Raw genomic sequence first — 26,452 nt, 5'->3', positions numbered from 1 at the left:
CTTCTATCCCCCTGTGTTCAGCGGACGTGGCTCCTCATCGTCATTCTCATTTTGCGAACCCTTCTCCTTGTCTTTGGCATTTAACTTGCCGGCCTATTTAAAGACCCACCAACTCCGGTGGGTATGATTGGCTTGTTTATCAGGGGTGCCGTGGATCTGACATGGACGATCGAGTATGTGGTCCAAGCTGGAAGAGCCCGGATTGTTCCTTTTATATGGTTTCTTTCGCTGACCGGACATGGAGCCACTGAATTCGGTGTTAACCGCTGTGTCATCAGCATTGTCACCATTGTTCCGACGCTTATCCATGTTGCATCGGCGCTTGTCGTTGTTATTCTTGGCTTCGGAGGTGCCAGGTTCGCTTGCATGATTTTTGCTACGGGCTAGCCAACTATCTTCGCCCGCACAAAAGCGGGTCATAAGTGCCGCGAGGGCCGCCATGGACTTTGGCTTTTTTTGGCCGAGGTGTCGGTCGAGCCATTCATCGTGGATGCTATGCTTAAAGGCCGCTAGGGCTTTAGCATGCGGGCAATCGACGATCTGGTTCTTTTTAGTTAGGAACCTAGTCCAGAATTTCCTAGCTGACTGACCAGGCTATTGAACTATGTGACTTAAGTCGTCGGCATCCGGGGGTCGGCCATATGTGCCTTGGAAGTTGTCGCGGAAGGAGTCTTCCAAGTCCTCCCAGCTGCCAATAGAGTTTTCGGGCATGCTGTTCAACCAGTACCGAGCTGGTCCCTTGAGATTTAGCGGGAGGTATTTGATGGCATGAAGATCATCACCGCGGGCCATATGAATATGGAGAAGAAAGTCCTCAATCCATACTGCGAGATCTGTTGTTCCATCATATGACTCAATATTTACGAGTTTAAACCCTCCTAGGAATTCAAGCTCCATTACTTCATCGGTGAAGCAGAGGGGGTGTGCGGCGCCTCTATATCGGGCCAGGTTGCGACGTAGTTCGGATGGAGTCCGTCAGCAGTTTTCGGCCAGGACGTGATTATGCTTATCATGTTCGGCTTGATAGCCGTCGTCACGCGTCAGGGCATGCCCCGTGATCCGTAGATCGATCTGGCCAGACCAGCTCTATTGTTCAGGTCTTGCCGCAGGTCATATGTGTATCCCCGAGCTATTGTGGCTCTACCTTTACAGCGAGATAGTATGGGCCGGTGTTCGGCTTGAGTTGCCATTTTTGTCCCGGCCACGTGGTGGTCGATCCGCCGCATTACGTGTTGCTGGTACGGGCTCAAGTGCCTCATCGTCGAATTGAGGTAGCAGTTTACGCTTCGGGTAACTTTTGGTTGGGTGCACGAGGTCGTATTCCTCGGCTGCGAGGACATTAGTCCATCTGTCATTGAGTAGATCTTGATCAGTTTGAAGCTGTTGTTGTTTCTTTTTCAGGCTCCTTGCAGTGGCTATTAGTCGTTGCTTAAAGCGCCGCTGCTCGAGAGGTTCCTCAGGCACGATAAAGTCTTTCTCGCCGAGGCTCACCTCATCCTCGGAGAGTGGCAGGAAATTACTGTCCTCCGAGTCTTTGTTTCTGGCCTGTTCATCAGGGCTAACGCGCACATCCTCTCGATCGTCTTGTTTGAGTTCTGCTCGACCGGGTTTTCTTTGTCTTCGGCATCATCCGGTGTATTGTTATCTCTCATGCCGGTATTGCTGTCTTTGCCGCGACGTGATTTCGAGCGGCACCATCGGCGTTTTGGTTGTATCTCAGGAGGTTTATCCTCTACTGGATTTTTCTCGTTATCGCCGTCACCCTCTTTGGGTGTATCCACCATGTACACGTCATACGAAGAGGTGGCCGTCTAGTGATACGTCTCCAATGTATCTATAATTTTTTATTGTTCGATGCTATTATATTATCCATCTAGGATGTTTTATATGCATTTATATGCTATTTTATATGATTTTTGGGACTAACCTATTAACCTAGAGCCTAGTGCAGTTTCTGTTTTTTCCTTGTTTTTGAGTATCGCAGAAAAGGAAAACCAAATGGAGTCCAACTGACCTGAAATTTCACGAAGATTGTTTTTGGACCAGAAGAAGCCCATGGAGTACCGAAGATGGGCCAGAAGAGTCCCGAGGTCACCATGAGGGTGGGGGCGCGCCCTACCCCCCTTGGCGCGCCCCCTACCTCATGGCCGCCTCGGGGACCCCCCCTAACTTGTTCCCGACTACAACACCTCTTATATATACCCAAACTTCCAGAAAGAAACCTAGATCAGGAGTTCCGCTTCCGCAAGCCTCTGTAGTCACCGAAAACCAATCTAGACCCATTCTGGCACCCTATCGGAGGGGGGAATCCCTCTCCGGTGGCCATCTTCATCATCCCGACGCTCTCCACGACAAGGAGGGAGTAGTTCACCCTCGGGGCTGAGGATATGTCCCAATAGCTATGTGTTTGATCTCTCTCTCTCTCTCTCTCTCTCTGTCTCTCGTGTTCTTGATTCGGCATGATCTAAAAACCTCTGTGTTGGGGAACGTTGTAATTTCAAAAAAATTCCTACGCACACGCAAGATCATGGTGATGCATAGCAACGATAGGGGAGAGTGTTGTCTACGTACCCTCGTAGACCGGCAACGGAAGCGTTGACACAACATAGAGGAAGCTGTCGTACGTCTTCCCGATCGGACCGATCCAAGTACCGAACGTACGGCACCTCCGAGTTCTACACACGTTCAACTCGGTGACGTCCCTCGAGCTCCGATCCAGCAAAACATTGAGGGAGAGTTTCGTCAGCACGACGGCATGATGACGGTGATGATGTTCTACCGACGCAGGGCTTCACCTAAGCACCGCTACGATATGACCGAGGTGGAATATGGTGGAAGGGGGCACCGCACACGGCTAAGGAACGATCACGAAGAACAACTTGTGTGTCATGGGGTGCCCGCTTGCCCCCATATATAAAGGAGGGAGAGGGGGAGGTGCGGCCGGCCCTAGGGGTGCGCCTGGAGGTGTCCTACTCCCACCGGGAGTAGGACTCCCCCCTCTTGCCTTGTTGGAAAAGGAAGGGGGAAGGGAGAAAGAGCTAAGGGGGGCGCCCCCCCCCCCTTCCTTGTGCTATTTGGACTGGGGGGAGGTGGCGCACGGCCTGCCCTGGCTGGCCCTCCTCTTCTCCCTTATGGCCCATGTAGGCCCAATAAACCCCGGGGGGGTTCCGGTAACCCCCCGGTACTCTGGTAAAATCCTGATTTCACCCGGAACGTTTCCGATATCCAAATATAGGCTTCCAATATATCAATCTTTATGTCTCGACCATTTCGAGACTCCTCTTCATGTCCGTGATCACATCAGGGACTCCGAACAACCTTCGGTACATCAAAACACAAAAACCCTAATTACGATCGTCACTGAACTTTAAGCGTGCGGACCCTACGGGTTCGAGAACTATGTAGACATGACCGAGACACGTCTCCGGTCAATAACCAATAGCGGAACCTGGATGCTCATATTGGCTCCTACATATTCTATAAAGATCTTTATCGATCAGACGGCATAACAACATACATTGTTGCCTTTGTCATCGGTATGTTACTTGCCCGAGATTTGATCGCCTGTATCTTAATACCTAGTTCAATCTCGTTACCGGCAAGTCTCTTTACTCGTTCCGTAATACATCATCCTGCAACTAACATATTACTTGCAATGCTTGCAAGGCTTAAGTGATGTGCATTACCGAGAGGGCCTAGAGATACCTCTCCGACAATCGGAGTGACAAATCCTAATCTCGAAATACGCCAACCCAACAAGTACCTTCGGAGACACCTGTTGAGCACCTTTATAATCACCTGGTTACGTTGTGACGTTTGTTAGCACACAAAGTGTTCCTCCGGTAAATGGGAGTTGCATAATCTCATAGTCATAGGAACATGTATAAGTTATGAAGAAAGCAATAGCAACAATCTAAACGATCAAGTGCTAAGCTAATGGAATGGGTCAAGTCAATCACATCATTCTCCTAATGATGTGACCCCGTTAATCAAATGACAACTCATGTCTATGGTTAGGTAACATAACCATCTTTGATCAACGAGCTAGTCAAGTAGAGGCATACTAGTGACACTCTGTTTGTCTATGTATTCACACATGTATTATGTTTCCGGTTAATACAATTCTAGCATGAATAATAAACATTTATCATAACTTGGGCATATTTCCTTCACTCTGCACTTGGAGGCCCAACAACGTCTACATGACGAGGAGGGAGTAGTTCACCCTCGGGGTTGTGTAGTAGACATCATCCCGACGCTCTCCATGACGAGGAGGGAGTAGTTCACCCTCGGGGTTGTGTAGTAGACATCATCTGGCATTCGGTTAACAGCGGGTTTTGGTCCTGCTCTTCTCCGGCATCGTCGTCCATACCGTCGATGTCTTCGGAGTCATAATTGGGCATGTCAGTTAAGACCTCGATAGTGGCGATGAAGTGGGTGGTGGGTAGGATGTAAAATTCCCCGTTCTCATCCCCTAGTCCGAGCTGGGCGTAGTTCGGACGTTGCTCTTCTATAATGACAAGGGATCGCATCAAGTCCAGAGCCTCACTTAAAGGCGAGGTTTGGCCAGGGAGAAGAGAATCCATGGATTATGGCGGGAAGGAGATTCCTCGGACGACCTCACACGATGTTGACTCCGAGAGTTCAGAGCTAGTGTCCGGGGAAGAGTCCGGCTTTGTGGTGGTTGCCAGCGACACAGCTTCCTCCGTCTCTCCCATACTGGGCCTAGTGGCCAAAGATAGTCCGGCAGGGTCAGAAGTCCCGTCTTCGGACCTGGCGACATGCTCAGGATCTAAGTCCAGAGCGGAGGTTGGGGTCGTGAATCCTTGGAAGCTCAAGTCTTCTCAGATATCAGCGACATAATCCAGGTTTCCAAAACTAATCTGGTGACCTGGGGCGTAGCTGTAGATCTGCTCTAGATGGCCAAGAGAGTTGGCCCGCTGTGCGAAGCCGCCGAACACAAAGATCTGGCCGGGGAGAAAAAACCCCATCAGGGCAACATCATTGTGGATGATTGATGAAGTCATCGAACATCGTAATGATGACACAACGGAACTCTCAATGAAAGCACCAATGTCGGTGTCAAAACTGGCAGATCTCGGGTAGAGGGTCCCAAACTGTGGGTCTAAGGTTGATGGTAACTGGAGACATGGGACACGATGTTTTAGCCAGGTTCGGGCCCTCTTGATGGAGGTAGTACCTTACGTCCTGCTTGATTGATCTTGATGAGTATGAGGATTACAAGAGTTGATCTACCACGAGATCGTTGTGGCTAAACCCTAGAAGTCTAGCCTATATGATTGTGATCACCCCTATGGACTAAACCCTCCGGTTTATATAGATATCGGAGCGGCCTAGGGTTATACAAAGTCGGTTATAGAGAAAGGAAATAATACATCTGGATGCCTAGCTTGCCTTCCACGCTGAGGGAGTTCTGGACTAAGGGGTCCTCGGGCGTCCGGCCTATTGGACATGGGCCGGACTAATGGGGTATGAAGATAGAAGACCGAAGACTCTCACCCGTGTCCGGATGGGACTCTCCTTGGCGTGGATGGCATGTTTGGCGTTCGGATATGAAGATTCATTTCTCTGTAACCGAGTTTGTATAACCCTAGTCCCCTCCGGTGTCTATATAAACCGGAGGGTTTAGTCCGTAGAGGCAGAGACAATCATAATTACATAGGCTAGACTTCTAGGGTTTTAACCATTATGATATCGAGGTGGATCAACTCTTGTAATACTCATATTCATCAAGATCAATCAAGCAGGAAGTAGGGTATTACCTCCATAGAGAGGGCCTGAACCTGGGTAAACATCATGTTCCCTGTTTCCTGTTACCATCAACCTTACACGTATAGTTCGGGACCCCCTACCCGAGATCCGGCGGTTTTGACACCGACATTGGTGCTTTCATTGAGAGTTCTGCTGTGTCGTCATCAGAAGGTTCGATGGCTCCATCCATCATCTACAACAACGCTGCCCGGGGGGATGTCTTCCTCCCTGGACAGATCTTCTTATTCGGTGGCTTCGCACTGCGGGCCAACTTGCTTGGCCATCTAGAGCAGATTGACAGCTAAGCCCCTGGCCATCAGGTCAGGTTTGGAAGCTTGAACTACGTCACTGATATCCTTGGAGACTTAATCTTCAACGGATTTGAGCCCATGGCGGCCGCTCCCTGGCACCTCGATGAACATGACCTAAATCTTTCATCGGACCATACCCAGGAGATTGCGCATGTAACCACTCTCGCCCTAGATCCGGAGCACCTTGCGCCATCCGAAGACGGGAAGCTTAACCCCGCCAAGGAAGCCACAGACTCAGCGGCGTTGGAGCCACACACAGACCCAACCTCGAGCAGGGTCTGCATCACCGGACCCCTGGATTCATCTCCGGCCACTGGTTCTGAACTACGTGCATCCGCGTCCACCGAGCCTTACCAGGCACCGATCGTCGAATTCAGTTCCGCGGACATCTTCCGGCACTCACCTTTAGGCGATGTGCTAAACTCATTGAAAACCCTCTCTTTAGCAGGGGACTCACAACTGAATTATATCCGGTTTGAACTGGGGGCTGATGATGGGGAATTTCGCTTCCCGCCCACCTCCCACTTAATAGCCACTGTCGAAGATCTAACCGACATGCTCGACTACGACTCCGGAGACATCGATGGTATGGACGACGATGCCGAAGAGGAGTAGGCCCAAAACCCGCCATTTACCAGGCGCTGCACGACCACCTCCTCCTACGACGTATACATGGTGGACACGCCCAAAGAAGTTAACGGCGATGACAAAGAAGACCCAATGGAAGATAAACCTCCTGAGATACAACCAAAGCACCGACGACAGCGGTGCCGCTCTAAGTCACATCGTGAAAAAGACAGCAATACCGGCACAGGAGAAAACAATACTCTAGACGATGCCGGAGACAATGAAGACCCCGTTGAGCCAACTTCCGAACAGGACGAACGGGAAGATGTGCGAGTCATCCCTAATGAACAAGCCGTGCATTAAGACTCGGAGGACAGTAGTTATCTTCCACTCTCCAAGGATGAGGTGAGCCTCAGGAACGAGGATTTTATCGTGCCTGGGGAACCTCTCGAGCAGGAGCACTTTAAGCGCCGGCTAATAGCCACTGCAAGGAGCCTGAAAAAGAAGCACCAATAGCTTCAAGCTGATCAAGATCTGGTCAATGATAGGTGGACTAACGTCCTGGCAGCCGAGGAATACGGCCTCGAGCGACCACTCAAAAGTTACCCGAAGCGCAAATTACTACCTCAATTCAATGACGAGGAGTTGGAGCCCGTACCATCAGCACACAATGCGGCTGACCGACCACCACGTGGTCGGGACAAAGCAGCAACTCAAGCCGAACACCAGCCCGTAGTACCTCACTGTAAAGGCAGGGATAAAATAGCTCAGGCATATACATATGACCTTCGGCAGGACCTGGATAGTAGAGCAGGACATACCAGATCGATCTACAGATCGCGGGTGCGTGCCCCGACACGCGATGACGACTATCTATTCGGACGAGGCAAGCCTAATCATGCCCGGTCCGAATGCCACAAATGGACTCCATACGAGCTACGTCGCGATATGGCCCCATATAGAGGCACCGCACACCCTCTTTGCTTCACTGATGAAGTAATGGGGCATGAATTCCCCGAAGGGATTGAACCCGTGAATATCGAATCATACGATGGAACAACAGATCCCGCGGTATGGATTGAAGATTTTCTTCACCATATTCATATGGCCCGTGGTGATGAACTTCACGCCGTCAAATACCTCCCGCTAAAACTCAAAGGGCCAGCTCTACACTGCTTAAACAGTCTGCCTAAACTCTCTATTGGCAGCTGGGAGGACTTGGAAGACACCTTTTGTGACAACTTCCAAGGTACATACGTACGACCTCCGGATGCTGATGACTTAAGTCACATAGTTCAACAGCCCGGAGAGTCAGCCAGGAAATTCTAGACTAGGTTCCTAACTAAAAAGAACCAGATCATCGATTGTCCGGATGCCGAAGCCCTAGCGACCTTTAAGCATAGCATCTGCGACGAATGGCTCGCCCGTCACCTCGGCCAAGAAAAGCCAAAGTTCATGGTAGCCCTAACGACACTCATGACCCATTTTTGCGCGAGCGAGGATAGTTGGCTAGCCCGTAGTAAAAACACTACAAGCGAGGCTGGCACCTCTGAGACCAAAAAAAGCAACGGCAAGCCCCGATGCAACAAGCACAAGCATCGAAGCAACGGTGACAATACCGACGACACAGCGGTCAACGCCGGATTCAGTGGCTCCAAGTCTGGCCAGCGGAAGAAGCCATATAAAAGAAACAATCTGGGCCCATCCAGCTTGGACCGCATACTCGATCGTCCATGCCAGATCCATGGCACCCAGACAAACCAGCCAATCATACCAACAGGGACTGTTGGGTTTTTAAACAGGCCGGCAAATTAAATGCCGAGAACAAGGAGAAGGGGTCGCAAAGTGAGGACGATGACGAGGACTCTCGTCACGCACTGCTGGGACGAACCGCATTTGCTCGATTCAACGTGGTGCCACACTATGTTTATCTCAATCTCAAGATGCCCAGACCACGCGGCGTCATAATAGTCAATGGAAACACGGAACGCTCCCTCCGTACCGAGGAGCACACCGCTGCTTTAGCAGCAGAAGTACAAAGCGGCCTTTTCAAGCAGAACCTTAATTCAGTGGCCGAGCTCCCGGACACTGTCAAACGAGTCCGGACTACTCCGCTACAAGATAGCCCAGCTCGTCAAGAGCTCGACTAGCAATTAGGCCTCTGTCCCAGACCATACCAAGTGGCGGCGTTCGTGCCACGCATACATAACTACACACTCAAAATACCATGGGCATAGACGAAGGCATAAATAGATTGTGTAATACGGCTCGACCTCCCCTAGACACACATACTTTCACTTTTTCTTTCCTTTCCCCCTTTTCCGGTTTCTTTTCTACAGGCTCTTCCTGACGGCCTGATCACAGGTCCTTTCAAATGGATAGATACACCAAGACGGCAAAAAGCACTGACATATAAGGGAATTTCTAGGTGGTCTCTTTAACGATCACTCTACCTATTTTCAGGACCCGCACGCAGCTCTCCTTTGGTTGTGGCATATTAAATAGCCTTGTTGCTTATTGCAATACTTGTAGAAATATGGTTCGATGTATCAATCAAACTATAATGGAAACAGTTTGCAGCCCAACTTCTACCCCACTAGCTTGCTCTTTTGATAATCTTATGAAATTGCACCCGTACATTTTGGTACGCTTTAATCCGCCAGGGGCTTCATTGCACCCCATAATACGGCAACAAAGTCCGAACACTTTTTACAGTATAGTTCGGCACCCCGAATTTAGCATTATATGCATTGGCTTCGAATCATGTCTTTGGTCAATAGTTGGGTTGCCCGGATCCTGTGCTTACTACCTTACATTTCGCTATATCGGCTAGTGTAGTAAAGGGAGAGCTACTGCGATTATGTCCTGGTTTATCCGGATGAGCACCTCAGTAGAGAAAGCCGAAAACTTACTGTCATGATGCGGCATGAGCCGGTCAGCTCTTTGGAGGTTTCAAATCTTTAGCGATTTTTTCCGCATTATGCGATGAATCAGTTCCCATCCGATCAGGTGTTTACAGCACACTAGTTCGGATACTAGGGGCTGCGCCCAACTTTTTATTGTCAAACTCCTATGGCTAACTGATGGTGATAAAGCCACATAGTCTGATTGCCTGGTTCGTTGCGCTAAACACCTCCTTCAAGGACCAAATTCTTGGATAAAGAGTGTTTAGATTCATCCCGAACACCCTAGTACTACCTACGTGGTTGCTGAAGCCGACGACTGGCCAACTCTCAGACTTGATAAAATGGTCGCATAGGAGGTAAAATTTTAAATAATAAACAGCAAATCATTATATTACATATCAGCCTTGTTTTCCTCATAAAGGACGTGATAACATGAATGTATTCATTCAAAAATAATGTCCTTAGCACATTGCTCCGCCACAATGCGGGATCCCATCAAAACATCTTCAAAATACCGCTCGGGCGTGCGGTGCTCCTTGCCCGTGGGCGGTCCTTCGGTCGCGAGCTTGACGGCGTCCATCTTCATGAAGGAAGTATGCCCTAGAGTCAATAATAAAGTTATTATTTATTTCCTTATATCATGATAAATGTTTATTAATCATGCTAGAATTGTATTAACCAGAAACATGATACATGAGTGAATACATAGACAAACAAAATGTCACTAGTATGCCTCTACTAGACTAGCTCATTAATCAAAGATGGTTATGTTTCCTAACCATGGACATGAGTTGTCATTTGATTAACGGGATCACATCATTAGGAGAATGATGTGATTGACTTGACCCATTTTGTTAGCTTAGCACTTGATCGTTTAGTTTGTTTCTATTTCTTTCTTCATGACTTATACATGTTCCTATGACTATGAGATTATGCAACTCCCGTTTACCGGAGGAACACTTTGTGTGCTACCAAACGTCACAATGTATCTGGGTGATTATAAAGGTGCTCTACAGGTGTCACCAAAGGTACATGTTGGGTTGGCGTATTTCGAGATTAGGATTTGTCACTCCAATTGTCAAAGAGTTATCTCTGGGCCCACTCGGTAATACACATCACTTAAAGCCTTGCAAGCATTGCAACTAATGAGTTATTTGCGGGATGATGTATTACGGAACGAGTAAAGAGACTTGCCGGTAACGAGATTCAACTAGGTATTGAGATACCGACGATCGAATCTCGGGCAAGTAACATACCGATGACAAAGGGAACAATGTATGTTGTTACGCAGTTTGACCGATAAAGATCTTCGTAGAATATGTAGGAGCCAATATGAGCATCAAGGTTCCGCTATTGGTTATTGACCGGAGACATGTCTCGGTCATGTCTACATAGTTCTCGAACCCGTAGGGTCCGCACGTTTAAAGTTGATGACAGTTATATTATGAGTTTATGTGTTTTGCTGTACCGAAGGTAGTTCGGAGTCCCTAATGTGATCACGGACAAGACGAGGAGTCTCGAAATGGTCGAGACATGAAGATTGATATAGTTGACGACTATATTTGGACACAGAAATGGTTCCGGGGGTTATCAAATATATACTGGAGTACCGGGGGGTTGCCGGACCCCCCCCCCCCCGGAGGTTAATGGGCCTCATGGGACCAATTGCTGGAAGAGGAGAGGCGGCCAAGGGGCAGCCGCGCGCCCCTCCCCTCCCAAGTCCGAATTGGACTAGGAAGGGGGGCGCCGCCGCCGCAGTCCTTTCTCCCTCTTTCTCCTTCCCTCTCCTCTCCTACTCCAACATGGAAAGGGGGGAGTCCAACTCCCGGTGGGAGTAGGACTCCTCATGGGGTGCGCCAAGGGTGGCCGGCCCCCTCCCCCTCCTTTACTCCTATATATACGGGGAAGGAGGCACCCCCTAGGGACACAAGAATTGATCTCTTGGATCTTTTAGCCGTGTGCGGTGCCCCCCTCCACCATAATCTACCTCGGTCATATCGTAGCGGTGCCTAGGTGAAGCCATGCGTCGGTGGAACATAATCATCGTCACCACGCCGTCGTGCTGACGGAACTCTCCCTCAAAGCTCGGCTGGATCGGAGTTCGAGGGACGTCATCGAGTTGAACGTGTGCAGAACTCGGAGGTGACGTGCGTTCGGTGCGTGGTCGGTCGGATTGTGAAGACGTACGACTACATCAATCGCGTTGTGCTAACGCTTCCGCATTCGGTCTACGAGGGTACGTAGACACACTCTCCCCTCTCGTTGCTGTGCATCACCATGATCTTGTGTGTGCGTAGGAATTTTTTGAAATTACTATGTTCACCAACAGTGGCACCCGAGCCTGGTTTTATGCGTTGATGTTATATGCACGAGTAGAACACAAGTGAGTTGTGGGCAATACAAGTCATACTACTTACCAGCATCTCATACTTTGGTTCGGCGGTATTGTTGGATGAAGCGGCCCAGACTGACATTACGCGTACGCTTACACGAGACTGGTTCTACCGACATGCTTTGGACACAAGTGGCTGGCGGGTGTCAGTGTCTCCAACTTTAGTTGAACCAAGTGTGGCTACGCCCGGTCGTTGAGAAGGTTAAAACAACACCAACTTGACGAACTATCGTTGTGGTTTTGATGCGTACATAAGAACGGTTCTTGCTCAGCCCGTAGCAGCCACGTAAAACTTGCAACGACAAAGTAGAGGACGTCTAACTTGTTTTTGCAGGGCATGTTGTGATGTGATATGGTCAAGACGTGATGAGATATAAATTGTTGTATGAGATGATCATGTTTTGATAAAGTTATCGGCAACTGGCAGAGGCCTTATGGTTGTCTCTTTATTGCATAAGATGCAAGTGCCAAATAATTGCTTTACTTTATCGCTGTGCGATAGCAATAGTTGCAAGAGAAATAGTTGGCGAGACGACCATGTGACGACACATTGATATAGATCAAGATGATGGAGATCATGGTGTCATGCCGGTGGCGATGGAGATCATGACGATGCTTTGGAGATGGAGATCAAAGGCACAAGATAATGATGGCCATATCATGTCACATATTTTGATTGCATGTGATGTTTATCTTTTATGCATCTTATTTTTGGTTAGTTCGACGGTAGCATTATAAGATAATCTCTCACTAAATTTCAAGATAAAAGTGTTCTCCCTGAGTATGCACCGTTGGCTAAGTTCGTTGTGCCCAGACACCACATGATGATCGGGTCTGATAAGCTCTACGTCCATCTACAACGGGTGCAAGCCAGTTTTGCACACGCAGAATACTCAGGTTAAACTTGACGAGCCTAGCATATGCAGATATGGCCTCGGAACACTAAGACCGAAAGGTCGAGTGTGAATCATATAGTAGATATGATCAACATAGTGATGTTCACCATTGAAACTACTCCATCTCATGTGATGATCGGCATGGTTTAGTTGATTTGGATCACGTGATCACTTAGAGGATTAGAGAGATGTCTATCTAAGTGGGAGTTCTTAAGTAAAATGATTATTTGAACTTAAATTTATCATGAACTTAGTACCTGATAGTTTTTTGCTTGTCTATGTTGATTGTAGATAGATTGCTCGTGCTGTTGTTCCATTGAATTTTAATGCGTTCCTTGAGAAAGCAAAGTTGAATGATGATGGTAGCAATTACACGGACTGGGTCTGTAACTTCAGGATTATCCTCATTGCTGCACAGAAGAATTACGTCCTGGAAGCACCGCGGGGTGCTAGGCTTGCTGCAGATGCTGCTGATAACGTTAAGAACGTTTGGCAGAGTAAAGCTGATGACTACTCGATAGTTCAGTGTGCCATGCTTTACGGCTTAGAACTGGGACTTCAACGACGTTTTGAACGTCATGGAGCATATGAGATGTTCCAGGAGTTGAAGTTAATATTTCAAGCAAATGCCCGGATTGAGAGATATGAAGTATCCAATAAGTTCTATAGCTGCAAGATGGAGAAGAATAGTTCTGTCAGTGAACATATACTCAAAATGTCTGGGTATCATAATCACTTGACTCAACTGGGAGTTAATCTTCCTGTTGATAGTGTCATTGACAGAGTTCTTCAATCACTGCCACTAAGCTACAAAAGCTTTGTGATGAACTATAATATGGAAGGGATGGATAAGACAATTCCCGAGCTCTTCGCGATGCTAAAGGCTGCGGAGGTAGAAATCAAAAAGGAGCATCAAGTGTTGATGGTCAACAAGACCACTAGTTTGAAGAAAAAGGGTAAAGGGAAGAAGAAAGGGAACTTTAAGAAGAACGGCAAACAAGTTGCTCCTCAAGAGAAGAAACCCAAGTCTGAACCTAAGCCTGAAACTGAGTGCTTCTACTGCAAACAGACTGGTCACTGGAAGCGGAACTGCCCAAAGTATTTGGAGGATAAGAAGGATGGCAAGGTGAACAAAGGTATATGTGATATACATGTTATTGATGTGTACCTTACTAATGCTTGCAGTAGCACCTGGGTATTTGATACTGGTTCTGTTGCTAATATTTGCAACTCGAAACAGGGACTACGGATTAAGCGAAGATTGGCTAAGGACGAGGTGATGATGCGCGTGGGAAATAGTTCCAAAGTCGATGTGATCGCAGTCGGCACGCTACCTCTACATCTACCTTCGGGATTAGTTTTAGACCTGAATAATTGTTATTTGGTGCCAGCGTTAAGCATTAATATTATATCTGGATCTTGTTTTATGCGTGACGTTATTCATTTAAATCATAGAATAATGGTTGTTCTTTTTATATGAGTAATATCTTTTATGGTCATGCACCCTTGAAGAGTGGTCTATTCTTATTGAATTTTGATAGTAGTGATACACATCCTATATACTTAAGAAGTTCACCCTCACTATCATATTTATCTTGACATGCAGCATGTCCATATCATCCCGCATGCCCCACACATTCCACCTCGGGAAAAAAGAACAAATCGTGCCACAAAACTTTTTATTTGTTTCTTGATCATTTGCTCTTCCGATACCACTTTTATTTAAGGGAAAGGATCTACCATCCCCTTGATCGTTTGCTCTTCCCTTCCATCATGGTAACAGATGCATCTAATGCAGCTGTTTGATTTATAAATCTCATCCTCGTATTTGTAATCAAGCCATCGCTGTTAGAATCAAGCTCCGACCTCCAAGCTGCCGAGGTGCGCAACCACATCACCACGCCATCTTGCAGTTCGATCCCGCGCCTCGACGGTGTTGAGTTCCTGATGTAGTGCCTCCCTGGTGCCTTGCATCAACTTCGCTCAGCCACAACATCGCGTCTGGACGAAGCCACCGCCTCCCGCGGCGCCTCCCTGGTGCCCAGCCTCACCTTCGCAGCTTCGCTCGACCATGACGCCGCGTCTGGACGACGGTGTGGCACGCACGAGGCGCCTCCCTGTCAAGAAATCTGGCTTCGACGACGTCGCGCCTGTACGGTGCCGCCGTACGCCCGAGGTGCCTCCCCGTGGCCCCGCGAAAGCTTCTGGCTTCCACGACGCCATGCCTGGACGGCGCTGCCGCATGCCTGCAGCGCCTCCCCATGCCCCTAATTGACTTTGCCTGGCGCGCCATATCTGACCTCGCTTCGCCCGTTCGCCGCTACCCTCCACAACCACACCACAACGTCTCAGCGCCACCAAGGATCTTCCTGCTGTCCGTCGTACCTCCCCTCAGTCACTCCTCCCTTTGCTCTGGTGTAAAGCTCCGCGAGCCTAAGAGCATGGCGTATGCTGCGAGTGGAAGAACGAAGGCTCTTTACAGTTGGGCTACCCTTGCCTTTGCCATTCTTATCCAGTTAGTTCCACCAGACTAGGACATCGCTAGCGGACATATTTTGTAAGCTATTCTCCTTGGTTATTCATCTGATGTGATAGTTCTGTTTAGCTATGCACACGAATAGAAGATTTTTTTGCATGCCCAGTTTTTTTGCTTGGAATGCGTCGTGATTGATTTATTGGTTCAATTCTAGATTCGTCTTGGTTTCAACCAGGGAGAAGTCCACATATAAACACAAGACTAATAAGTTCATGTTGTATACTTATTTATTTCACGGTCTATCCTCCTATTTGCTTATAGTTTTCCTTCTCTGTTCAGCAGCTACATGCACTACATTGCTTCTTGAGAGTTTCAACAGCAGCTGCGATAACATGTTTATTCAGATTTCAGAGGCAACATATCAAATTTGAACATGTTTTTTCAGATTTCAGAGGCAACAACTTTGTTGAACTTTTATTAGTTCTAATCACCACTTCACCATAGTAGGTCTTTCATTCTTTCTCAGTTACTTTTTGCGATTGTCACCAATGATTAATGTATGATGATCTTAGCAATGGCTCTTCGGGGGATAGTATGTATTCATTGTCTTCTAATCATGTATGTTCAAGCATTAACTGAATGTGTCGATGAAGATTAAAAGATGCATTGCTCCTTTTCTCATTTAAGAACAACTTTTTATAATAAAACAAAATAAATGGATGAGCAAGGTATAGTTGTTTCTTATCCTCTTCATTTTACTACTGTGGTTACCTTATAAATAGGACGCTTATTCAACTCTGAACCCTACTCTTTCTGTTTGTTGTCGATTATCATCCTTTTCCTATGATGCTATACGATAAAAATACTTGGAGCATCACTTAGGGCTGGTTGAATTGGTCCAGTTTTTAGGAGACAGCTAGGTTAGATGCAGATTGCATTGGCTTTTAGATCTACCTGTTCCGGTCGATCCCAACCGAGTTGAACTAATTATAATGCCTCTCATTGCTCCTTCCTTTCTATGATGCGCGTGGGAAATAATTCCAAAGTCGATGTGATCGCAGTCGGCACGCTACCTCTACATCTACCTTCGGGGTTAGTTTTAGACCTGAATAATTGTTTTTTGGTGCCAGCGTTAAGCATGAACATTATATCTGGATCTTCTTTTATGCGATACCGTTATTCATTTAAATCAGAGAATAATGGTTGTTCTATTTATATGAGTAATATCTTTTATGGTCATGCACCCTTGAAGAGTGGTCTATTCTTATTGAATCTTGATAGTAGTGATACACATCCTATATACTTAAGAAGTTCACCCCCACTATAATATTTATCTTGACATCCCGCATGCCCCACACATTCCACCTCCGGAAAAGAGAACAAATCGTGCCACAAAACTTTTTATTTGTTTCTTGATCGTTTGCTCTTCTGATCCCACTTTTATTTAAGGGAAAGGATCTACCATCCCCTTGATCGTTTGCTCTTCTCTTCCATCCTGGTAACAGATGCATCTAATGCAGTTGTTTGATTTATAAATCTCATCCTCGTATTTGTAATCGAGCCGTCGCCGTTAGAATCAAGCTCCGACCTCCAAGCTGCCGAGGTGCGCAACCACATCACCACGCCATCTTGCAGTTCGATCCCGCGCCTCGACGGTGTTGAGTTCCTGATGCAGTGCCTCCCTGGTGCCTTGCATCAACTTCGCTCAGCCACAACATCGCGTCTGGACGAAGCCACCGCCTCCCGCGGCGCCTCCCTGGTGCCCAGCCTCACCTTCGCAGCTTCGCTCGACCATGACGCCGCGTCTAGACGGCAGTGTGGCACGCACGAGGCGCCTCCCTGTCAAGAGATCTGGCTTCGACGACATCGCGCCTGTACGGTGCCGCCGTACGCCCGAGGTGCCTCCCCGCTGCCCCGCGAAAGCTTCTGGCTTCCACGACACATGCCTGGACGGCGCTGCCGCATGCCTGCAGCGCCTCCCCGTGCCCCTAATTGACTTTGCCCGGCGTGCCACATCTGACCGTCGCTTCGCCCGTTCGCCGCTACCCTCCACAACCACACCACTGTTAGAACTAATCTTGGCATATGTATCTGCATGTGTTTTTTTGTTTTGCATGTAGCTAGTGTAGTCATATCGTCGGCTGTACACCGGCAAGATGTACGTGTGATACGTACGTAGACAGCGAGCCGTCGGCCCAAGAACGTGCATGGTGAGATGCTATTGTCGTGCGAGGCGGCGGAGGTGCGAGATACCGAGTGCCGTGTGAAGCAGCTGCACAAGGATAAGAGCCAGCGGCCAGCAAGAGTCCAGCCGAGTCGATCAGTAAGTCTGTTGTGGCCTTGAGAAGAGGTCTAGTATTAGATGTGGTCAAGTTTGTTAGCTGCATGTCCAGATCGTGTAGCTGTTGAGAGGACGTTGCGCATGTACTGGACGTGGGCGTGCATGTAGACATGTAGTTAGGGATTAGTTGGTTAGTGGCCGGACTTAGTGGCCTGTGTGCATGGCATGAGTCTGGTCCTTTGTATATAAATATGGCAACAGGGTAATGAAAAGTATTGAGGCCGAGAGGGCTGAGCAGAGAAACCATGTAGCCATTGTGGTTCACCAAGGGAGTGTCTCTGGCAAAGCCGTTCCTCTTCCTTGGTATATGCGTGCGTTGTGTGTGTGTGAGTGTTCTTGTGGGAAGCCACCGAGGAGAAGAGTAGCTTGAGAGAGATGGAGAGTTGTGTGAGGCAGCTCAAAGTAGAAGAAGAAGTGGCGCTGCGAGAGGGCGGCGCCAACAATTGGCATCAGAGCCTTGTCGATCTGAGGCTGTGGCGGCACCGCGGCGGACTCCATGTGAGGTGGGGGACGGCGGCGTGAAGCCGTCATGTGGTTGGCGTCGCGAGGACGTCATCCACGACAAGATGGTCCATGGTGACCGGCGCTGCGACCGCGTCGGTTGTGGCGCGACGGACTCCATGCGAGATGGAGGCCGACGACGCGAGGAGGACGGTGGCCATGCAGTGCCGCTAGATGGAGACCGCGTAGTGACCGACGCTATGACGGTGTCGTCCATGACAAGGTGTTTGGCGGTGTGATGCCGCACGGACAGGTGGTTGCGGTGCGATGCCGCTAGGAGGAGACGGCGGTGCGATGCCGCCACGACGACGGTGCGATGCCGTTGCAAGGAGACGCGGTGTGATGCCGCTAAGAAGATGGACGACGGCGCGATGTTGTCGCTTGGGTCGGTGCGAAGCCGACGGCGGTGGTGTGATGCCATCGTCATGGTGAAGAGTTGGTGAGAAGCCAACAAAAAATTGCAGCATGACGGTGCGGCAAGATGGCGTGATGACCAGCACTGCGATGGCGTGGTCGTCGTGATGATGGCCGTGTCGACTTCGGCGCTGCGACGGCACGTCGTCCATGGCAAGGTGTTGCGGGTGATCCGCATGAGGATTTGGCGAGTTGGCATGACAAGATTAGGGAGGTGATTGTTAGAACTAATCTTGGCATATGTATCTGCATGTGTTTTTTTGTTTTGCATGTAGCTAGTGTAGTCATATCGTCGGCTGTACACCGGCAAGATGTACGTGTGATACGTACGTAGACAGCGAGCCGTCGGCCCAAGAACGTGCATGGTGAGATGCTATTGTCGTGCGAGGCGGCGGAGGTGCGAGATGCCGAGTGCCGTGTGAAGCAGCTGCACAAGGATAAGAGCCAGCGGCCAGCAAGAGTCCAGCCGAGTCGATCAGTAAGTCTGTTGTGGCCTTGAGAAGAGGTCTAGTATTAGATGTGGTCAAGTTTGTTAGCTGCATCCAGATCGTGTAGCTGTTGAGAGGACGTTGCGCATGTACTGGACGTGGGCGTGCATGTAGACATGTAGTTAGGGATTAGTTGGTTAGTGGCCGGATTTAGTGGCCTGTGTGCATGGCATGAGTCTGGTCCTTTGTATATAAATATGGCAACAGGGTAATGAAAAGTATTGAGGCCGAAAGGGCTGAGCAGAGAAACCATGTAGCCATTGTGGTTCACCAAGGGAGTATCTCTGGCAAAGCCGTTCCTCTTCCTTGGTATATGCGTGCGTTGTGTGTGTGTGAGTGTTCTTGTGGGAAGCCACCGAGGAGAAGAGTAGCTTGAGAGAGATGGAGAGTTGTGTGAGGCAGCTCAAGGTAGAAGAAGAAGTGGCGCTGCGAGAGGGCGGCGCCAACAACCACACCGTCTCAGCGCCATCAAGGATCTTCCTGCTGTCTGTCGTACCTCCCCTCAATCACTCCTCCCTTTGCTCTGGTGTAAAGCTCTGCGAGCCTAACAGCATGGCGTATGCTGCGAGTGGAAGGACGAAGGCTCTTTACAGTTGGGCTACCCTTGCCTCTGCCATTCTTATCCAGTTAGTTCCATCAGACTAGGACATCGCTAGCGGACATGTTTTGTAAGCTATTCTCCTTGGTTATTCATCTGATGTGATAGTTCTGTTTAGCTATGCACACGAATAGAAGATTTTTTTGGATGCCCAGTTTTTTTGCTTGGAATGCGTCGTGATTGATTTATTGGTTCAATTCTAGATTTGTCTTGGTTTCATCCAGGGAGAAGTCCACATATAAACACAAGACTAATAAGTTCATGTTGTATACTTATTTATTTCACGGTATATCCTCCTATTTGCTTATAGTTTTCCTTCTCTGTTCAGCAGCTACATGCACTACATTGCTTCTTGAGAGTTTCAACAGCAGCTGCGCTAACATGTTTATTCAGATTTTAGAGGCAACAAATCAAATTTGAACATGTTTTTTCAGATTTCAGAGGCAACAACTTTGTTGAACTTTTATTAGTTCTAATCACCACTTCACCATAGTAGGTCTTTCGTTCTTTCTCAGTTACTTTTTACGATTGTCACCAATGATTAATGTATGATGATCTTAGCAATGGCTCTTCGGGGGATAGTATGTATTCATTGTCTTCTAATCATGTATGTTCAAGAATTAACTGAATGTGTCGATGAAGATTAAAAGATGCATTGCTCCTTTTCTCATTTAAGAACAACTTTTTTATAATAAAACAAAATAAATGGATGAGCAAGGTATAGTTGTTTCTTATCCTCTTCATTTTACTACTGTGGTTACCTTATAAATAGGACGCTTATTCAACTCTGAACCCTACTCTTTCTGTTTGTTGTCGATTATCATCCTTTTCCTATGATGCTATACGATAAAAATACTTGGAGCATCACTTAGGGCTGGTTGAATTGGTCCAGTTTTTAGGAGACAGCTAGGTTAGATGCAGATTGCATTGGCTTTTAGATCTACCTGTTCCGGTCGACCCCAACCGAGTTGAACTAATTATAATGCCTCTCATTGCTCCTTCCTTTCTATGATGCGCGTGGGAAATAATTCCAAAGTCGATGTGAACGCAGTCGGCACGCTACCTCTACATCTACCTTCGGGGTTAGTTTTAGACCTGAATAATTGTTTTTTGGTGCCAGCGTTAAGCATGAACATTATATCTGGATCTTCTTTTATGCGATACCGTTATTCATTTAAATCAGAGAATAATGGTTGTTCTATTTATATGAGTAATATCTTTTATGGTCATGCACCCTTGAAGAGTGGTCTATTCTTATTGAATCTTGATAGTAGTGATACACATCCTATATACTTAAGAAGTTCACCCCCACTATCATATTTATCTTGACATGCAGCATGTCCATGTCATCCCGCATGCCCCACACATTCCACCTCCGGAAAAGAGAACAAATCGTGCCACAAAACTTTTTATTTGTTTCTTGATCGTTTGCTCTTCTGATCCCACTTTTATTTAAGGGAAAGGATCTACCATCCCCTTGATCGTTTGCTCTTCCCTTCCATCATGGTAACAGATGCATCTAATGCAGTTGTTTGATTTATAAATCTCATCCTCGTATTTGTAATCGAGCCGTCGCCGTTAGAATCAAGCTCCGACCTCCAAGCTGCCGAGGTGCGCAACCATATCACCACGCCATCTTGCAGTTCGATCCCGCGCCTCGACGGTGTTGAGTTCCTGATGCAGTGCCTCCCTGATGCCTTGCATCAACTTCGCTCAGCCACAATATCGCGTCTGGACGAAGCCACCGCCTCCCGCGGCGCCTCCCTGGTGCCCAGCCTCACCTTCGCAGCTTCGCTCGACCATGACGCCGCGTCTGGACGGCAGTGTGGCACGCACGAGGCGCCTCCCTGTCAAGAGATCTGGCTTCGACGACATCGCGCCTGTACGGTGCCGCCGTACGCCCGAGGTGCCTCCCAGCTGCCCCGCGAAAGCTTCTGGCTTCCACGACGCATGCCTGGACGGCGCTGCCGCATGCCTGCAGCGCCTCCCCATGCCCCTAATTGACTTTGCCTGGCGTGCCACATCTGACCGTCGCTTCGCCCGTTCGCCGCTACCCTCCACAACCACACCACACCGTCTCAGCGCCACCAAGGATCTTCCTGCTGTCTGTCGTACCTCCCCTCAGTCACTCCTCCCTTTGCTCTGGTGTAAAGCTACGCGAGCCTAACAGCATGGCGTATGCTGCGAGTGGAAGGACGAAGGCTCTTTACAGTTGGGCTACCCTTGCCTCTGCCATTCTTATCCAGTTAGTTCCATCAGACTAGGACATCGCTAGCGGACATATTTTGTAAGCTATTCTCCTTGGTTATTCATCTGATGTGATAGTTCTGTTTAGCTATGCACATGAATAGAAGATTTTTTTTGGATGCCCAGTTTTTTTGCTTGGAATGCGTCGTGATTGATTTATTGGTTCAATTCTAGATTCGTCTTGGTTTCATCCAGGGAGAAGTCCACATATAAACACAAGACTAATAAGTTCATGTTGTATACTTATTTATTTCACGGTATATCCTCCTATTTGCTTATAGTTTTCCTTCTCTGTTCAGCAGCTACATGCACTACATTGCTTCTTGAGAGTTTCAATAGCAGCTGCGCTAACATGTTTATTCAGATTTTAGAGGCAACAAATCAAATTTGAACATGTTTTTTCAGATTTCAGAGGCAACAACTTTGTTGAACTTTTATTAGTTCTAATCACCACTTCACCATAGTAGGTCTTTCGTTCTTTCTCAGTTACTTTTTGCGATTCTCACCCATGATTAATGTATGATGATCTTAGCAATGGCTCTTCGGGGGATAGTATGTAATCATTGTCTTCTAATTATGTATGTTCAAGCATTAACTGAATGTGTCGATAGATTAAAAGACGCATTGCTCCTTTTCTCATTTAAGAACAACTTTTTATAAAAAAAAAAAAATAAATGGACGAGCAAGGTATAGTTGTTTCTTATCCTCTTCATTTTACTACTGTGGTTACCTTATAAATAGGACGCTTATTCAACTCTGAATCCTACTCTTTCTGTTTGTTGTTGATTATCATCCTTTTCCTATGATGCTATACGATAAAAATACTTGGAGCATCACTTAGGGCTGGTTGAATTGGTCTAGTTTTCAGGAGACAGCTAGGTTAGATGCAGATTGCATTGGCTTTTAGATCTACCTGTTCCGGTCGACCCCAACCGAGTTGAACTAATTATAATGCCTCTCATTGCTCCTTCCTTTCTATGACATATCGTTTTGAATGAAGTATAAATTCATGAGCTATCATCTTCATCTATCAAGGATGTGAGTGTCATGTCTTCCATTATCAAGATTTAAAATTGATGATGAATGAACGAATCTTCTTCACTTGGAAAGATTACATATGGACACTAATTTGGTTGCCTTTTTTCTCACGCTTGACCAATTATTTTCTGTTTGGCGCCCATCATTATATCATTTTGATGAATGCAATATTTATCTTTGTGAATATTATTTGAGTTGAGTTTCAATAGAAGCTCAAATTCCTCAAGTCTTGGATATTAGTCAAGTGGCACCCATCATTTTGTTTGGCAACTCATGCAACCTTCCTTGAAATAAGTAAATTGCAAACAATAACAATTCAATATTCCATGGTGAAAAAATATTTACCACAATTTATATGCAAATGTTCCCGCCGCAACGCGGGGGGAATCATCTAGTATTCATAATATTGAAGCCAAAAGAGGCAGAGTTGATAATGATAGTGCAACTTATTTGTGGCACTGCCGTTTAGGTCATATTGGTGTAAAGCGCATGAAGAAACTCCATACCGATGGACTTTTGGAACCACTTGATTATGAATCACTTGGTACTTGCGAACCGTGCCTTATGGGCAAGATGACTAAAATGCCGTTCTCCGGAACTATGGAGCGAGCAACAAATCTGTTGGAAATCATACATACAGATGTATGTGGTCCGATGAATGTTGAGGCTCGCGGTGGGTATCGTTATTCTCTCACCTTCACAGATGATTTAAGCAGATATGGGTATATCTACTTAATGAAACATAAGTTTGAAACATTTGAAAAGTTCAAAGAATTTCAGAGTGAAGTTGAAAATCATTGTAACAAGAAAATAAAGTTTCTACGATCTGATCATGGAGGAGAATATTTGAGTTACGAGTTTGGTCTTCATTTGAAACAATGCGGAATAGTTTCGCAACTCACGCCACCCGGAACACCACAGCGTAATGGTGTGTCCGAACGTCGTAATCGTACTTTACTAGATATGGTGCGATCTATGATTTCTCTTACTGATTTACCGCTATCATTTTGGGGTTATGTTTTAGAGACGGCTGCATTCACGTTAAATAGGGCACCATCGAAATCTGTTGAGACGACGCCTTATGAACTGTGGTTTGGCAAGAAACCAAAGTTGTCGTTTCTTAAAGTTTGGGGCTGCGATGCTTATGTGGAAAAACTTCAACCTGATAAGCTCAAACCCAAATCGGAGATATGTGTCTTCATAGGATATCCAAAGGAAACTTTTGGGTACACCTTCTATCACAGATCTGAAGGCAAAACGTTTGTTGCTAAATTTGGATCCTTTCTAGAGATGGAGTTTCTATCAAAAGAAGTGAGTGGGAGGAAAGTAGAACTTGATGAGGTAACTGTACTTGCTCCCTTATTGGAAAGTAGTTCATCACAGAAACCGGTTCCTGTGACACCTACAAAAATTAGTGAGGAAGTTAATGATGATGATCATGAAACTTCAGATCAAGTTATTACTAAGCCTCGTAGGTCAACCAGAGTGAGATCCGCGCCAGAGTGGTACGGTAATCCTGTTCTGGAGGTTATGTTGCTAGACCATGATGAACCTATGAACTATGAAGAAGCAATGGTGAGCCCAGATTCCGCAAATGGCTTGAGGCCATGAAATCTGAGATGGGATCCATGTATGAGAACAAAGTGTGGTCTTTGGTTGACTTGCCCGTTGATCAGCAAGCCATTGAAAATAAATGAATCTTCAAGAAGAAAACTGACGCTGACGGTAATGTTACTGTATATAAAGCTGGACTTGTTGCAAAAGGTTTTCAACAAGTTCAAGGGATTGACTACGATGAGACTTTCTCACCCATAGCGATGCTTAAGTCTATCTGAATCATGTTAGCAATTGCCACATTTTATGATAATAAAATTTGGCAAATGGATGTCAAAACTGCATTCCTGAATGGATATATGGAAAAAGAGTTCTATATGATGCAACCGGAAGGTTTTGTCGATCCAAAAGGAGCTAACAAAGTGTGCAAGCTCCAGCAATCCATTTATGGACCGGTGCAAGCCTCTCGGAGTTGGAATAAATGTTTTGATAGTGTGATCAAAGAAAATGGTTTTATACAGACTTTTGGAGAAGCCTGTATTTACAAGAAAGTGAGTGAGAGCTCTGTAGCATTTCTGATATTATATGTGGATGACATATTGTTAATTGGAAATGATATAGAATTTCTGGATAGCATAAAAGGATATTTGAATAAGAGTTTTTCAATGAAAGACCTCGGTGAAGATGCTTATATATTTGGCATCAAGATCTGTAGAGATTGATCAAGACGCTTAATTGGACTTTCACAAAGCACATTCCTTGACAAAGTTTTGAAGAAGTTCAAAATGGATCAAGCAAAGAAAGGGTTCTTGCCTGTGTTATAAGGTGTGAAGTTGAGTAAGACTCAATGCCCGACCACTGCAGAAGATAGAGAGAAAATGAAAGGTGTTCCCTATGCTTCAGCCATAGGCTCTATCATGTATGCAATGTTGTGTACCAGACCTGATGTGTGCCTTGCTATTAGTTTAGCAGGGAGGTACCAAAGTAATCCAGGAGTGGATCACTGGATAGCGGTCAAGAACATCCTGAAATACCTGAAAATGACGAAGGATATGTTTCTCATTAATGGAGGTGACAAAGAGCCCGTCGTAAGTGGTTACGTCGATGCAAGCTTTGACACTGATCCGGATGATTCTAAATCACAACCAGATTAGTGTTTTTATTAAACGGGGGAGCTATCAGTTGGTGCAGTTCTAAACAAAGCGTCGTTGCGGGATCTACATGTGAAGCGGAGTACATAGCTGCTTTAGAAGCAGCAAATGAAGGAGTCTGGATGAAGGAGTTCATATCCGATCTAGGTGTCATACCTAGTGCATCGGGTCCAATGAAAATCTTTAGTGACAATACTGCTGCAATTGCTTTAGCAAAGGAATCCAGATTTCACAAAAGAACCAAGTACATCAAGAGACGCTTCAACTCCATCCGGCATCTAGTCCAGGTGGGAGACATAGAGATTTGCAAGATACATATGGATCTGAATGTTGCAGACCCGTTGACTAAGCCTCTTCCACGAGCAAAACATGATCAGCACCAAGGCTCCATGGGTGTTAGAATCATTACTGTGTAATCTAGATTATTGACTCTAGTGCAAGTGGGAGACTAAAGTAAATATGCCCTAGAGGCAATAATAAAGTTATTATTTATTTCCTTATATCATGATAAATGTTTATTATTGATGCTAGAATTGTATTAACCGGAAACATGATACATGTGTGAGTACATAGACAAACAAAATGTCACTAGTATGCCTCTACTAGACTAGCTCATTACTCAAAGATGGTTATGTTTCCTAACCATAGACATGAGTTGTCATTTGATTAACGGGATCACATCATTAGGAGAATGATGTGATTGACTTGACCCATTCCGTTAGCTTAGCACTTGATCGTTTAGTGTGTTGTTATTGCTTTCTTCGTGACTTATACATGTTCCCATGACTATGAGATTATGC

The sequence above is a fragment of the Triticum dicoccoides genome, chromosome 3A, assembly GCF_002162155.2.
Source record: "Triticum dicoccoides isolate Atlit2015 ecotype Zavitan chromosome 3A, WEW_v2.0, whole genome shotgun sequence".
Taxonomy (NCBI): domain Eukaryota; kingdom Viridiplantae; phylum Streptophyta; class Magnoliopsida; order Poales; family Poaceae; genus Triticum; species Triticum dicoccoides.
This window is presented reverse-complemented; position numbering follows the sequence as displayed.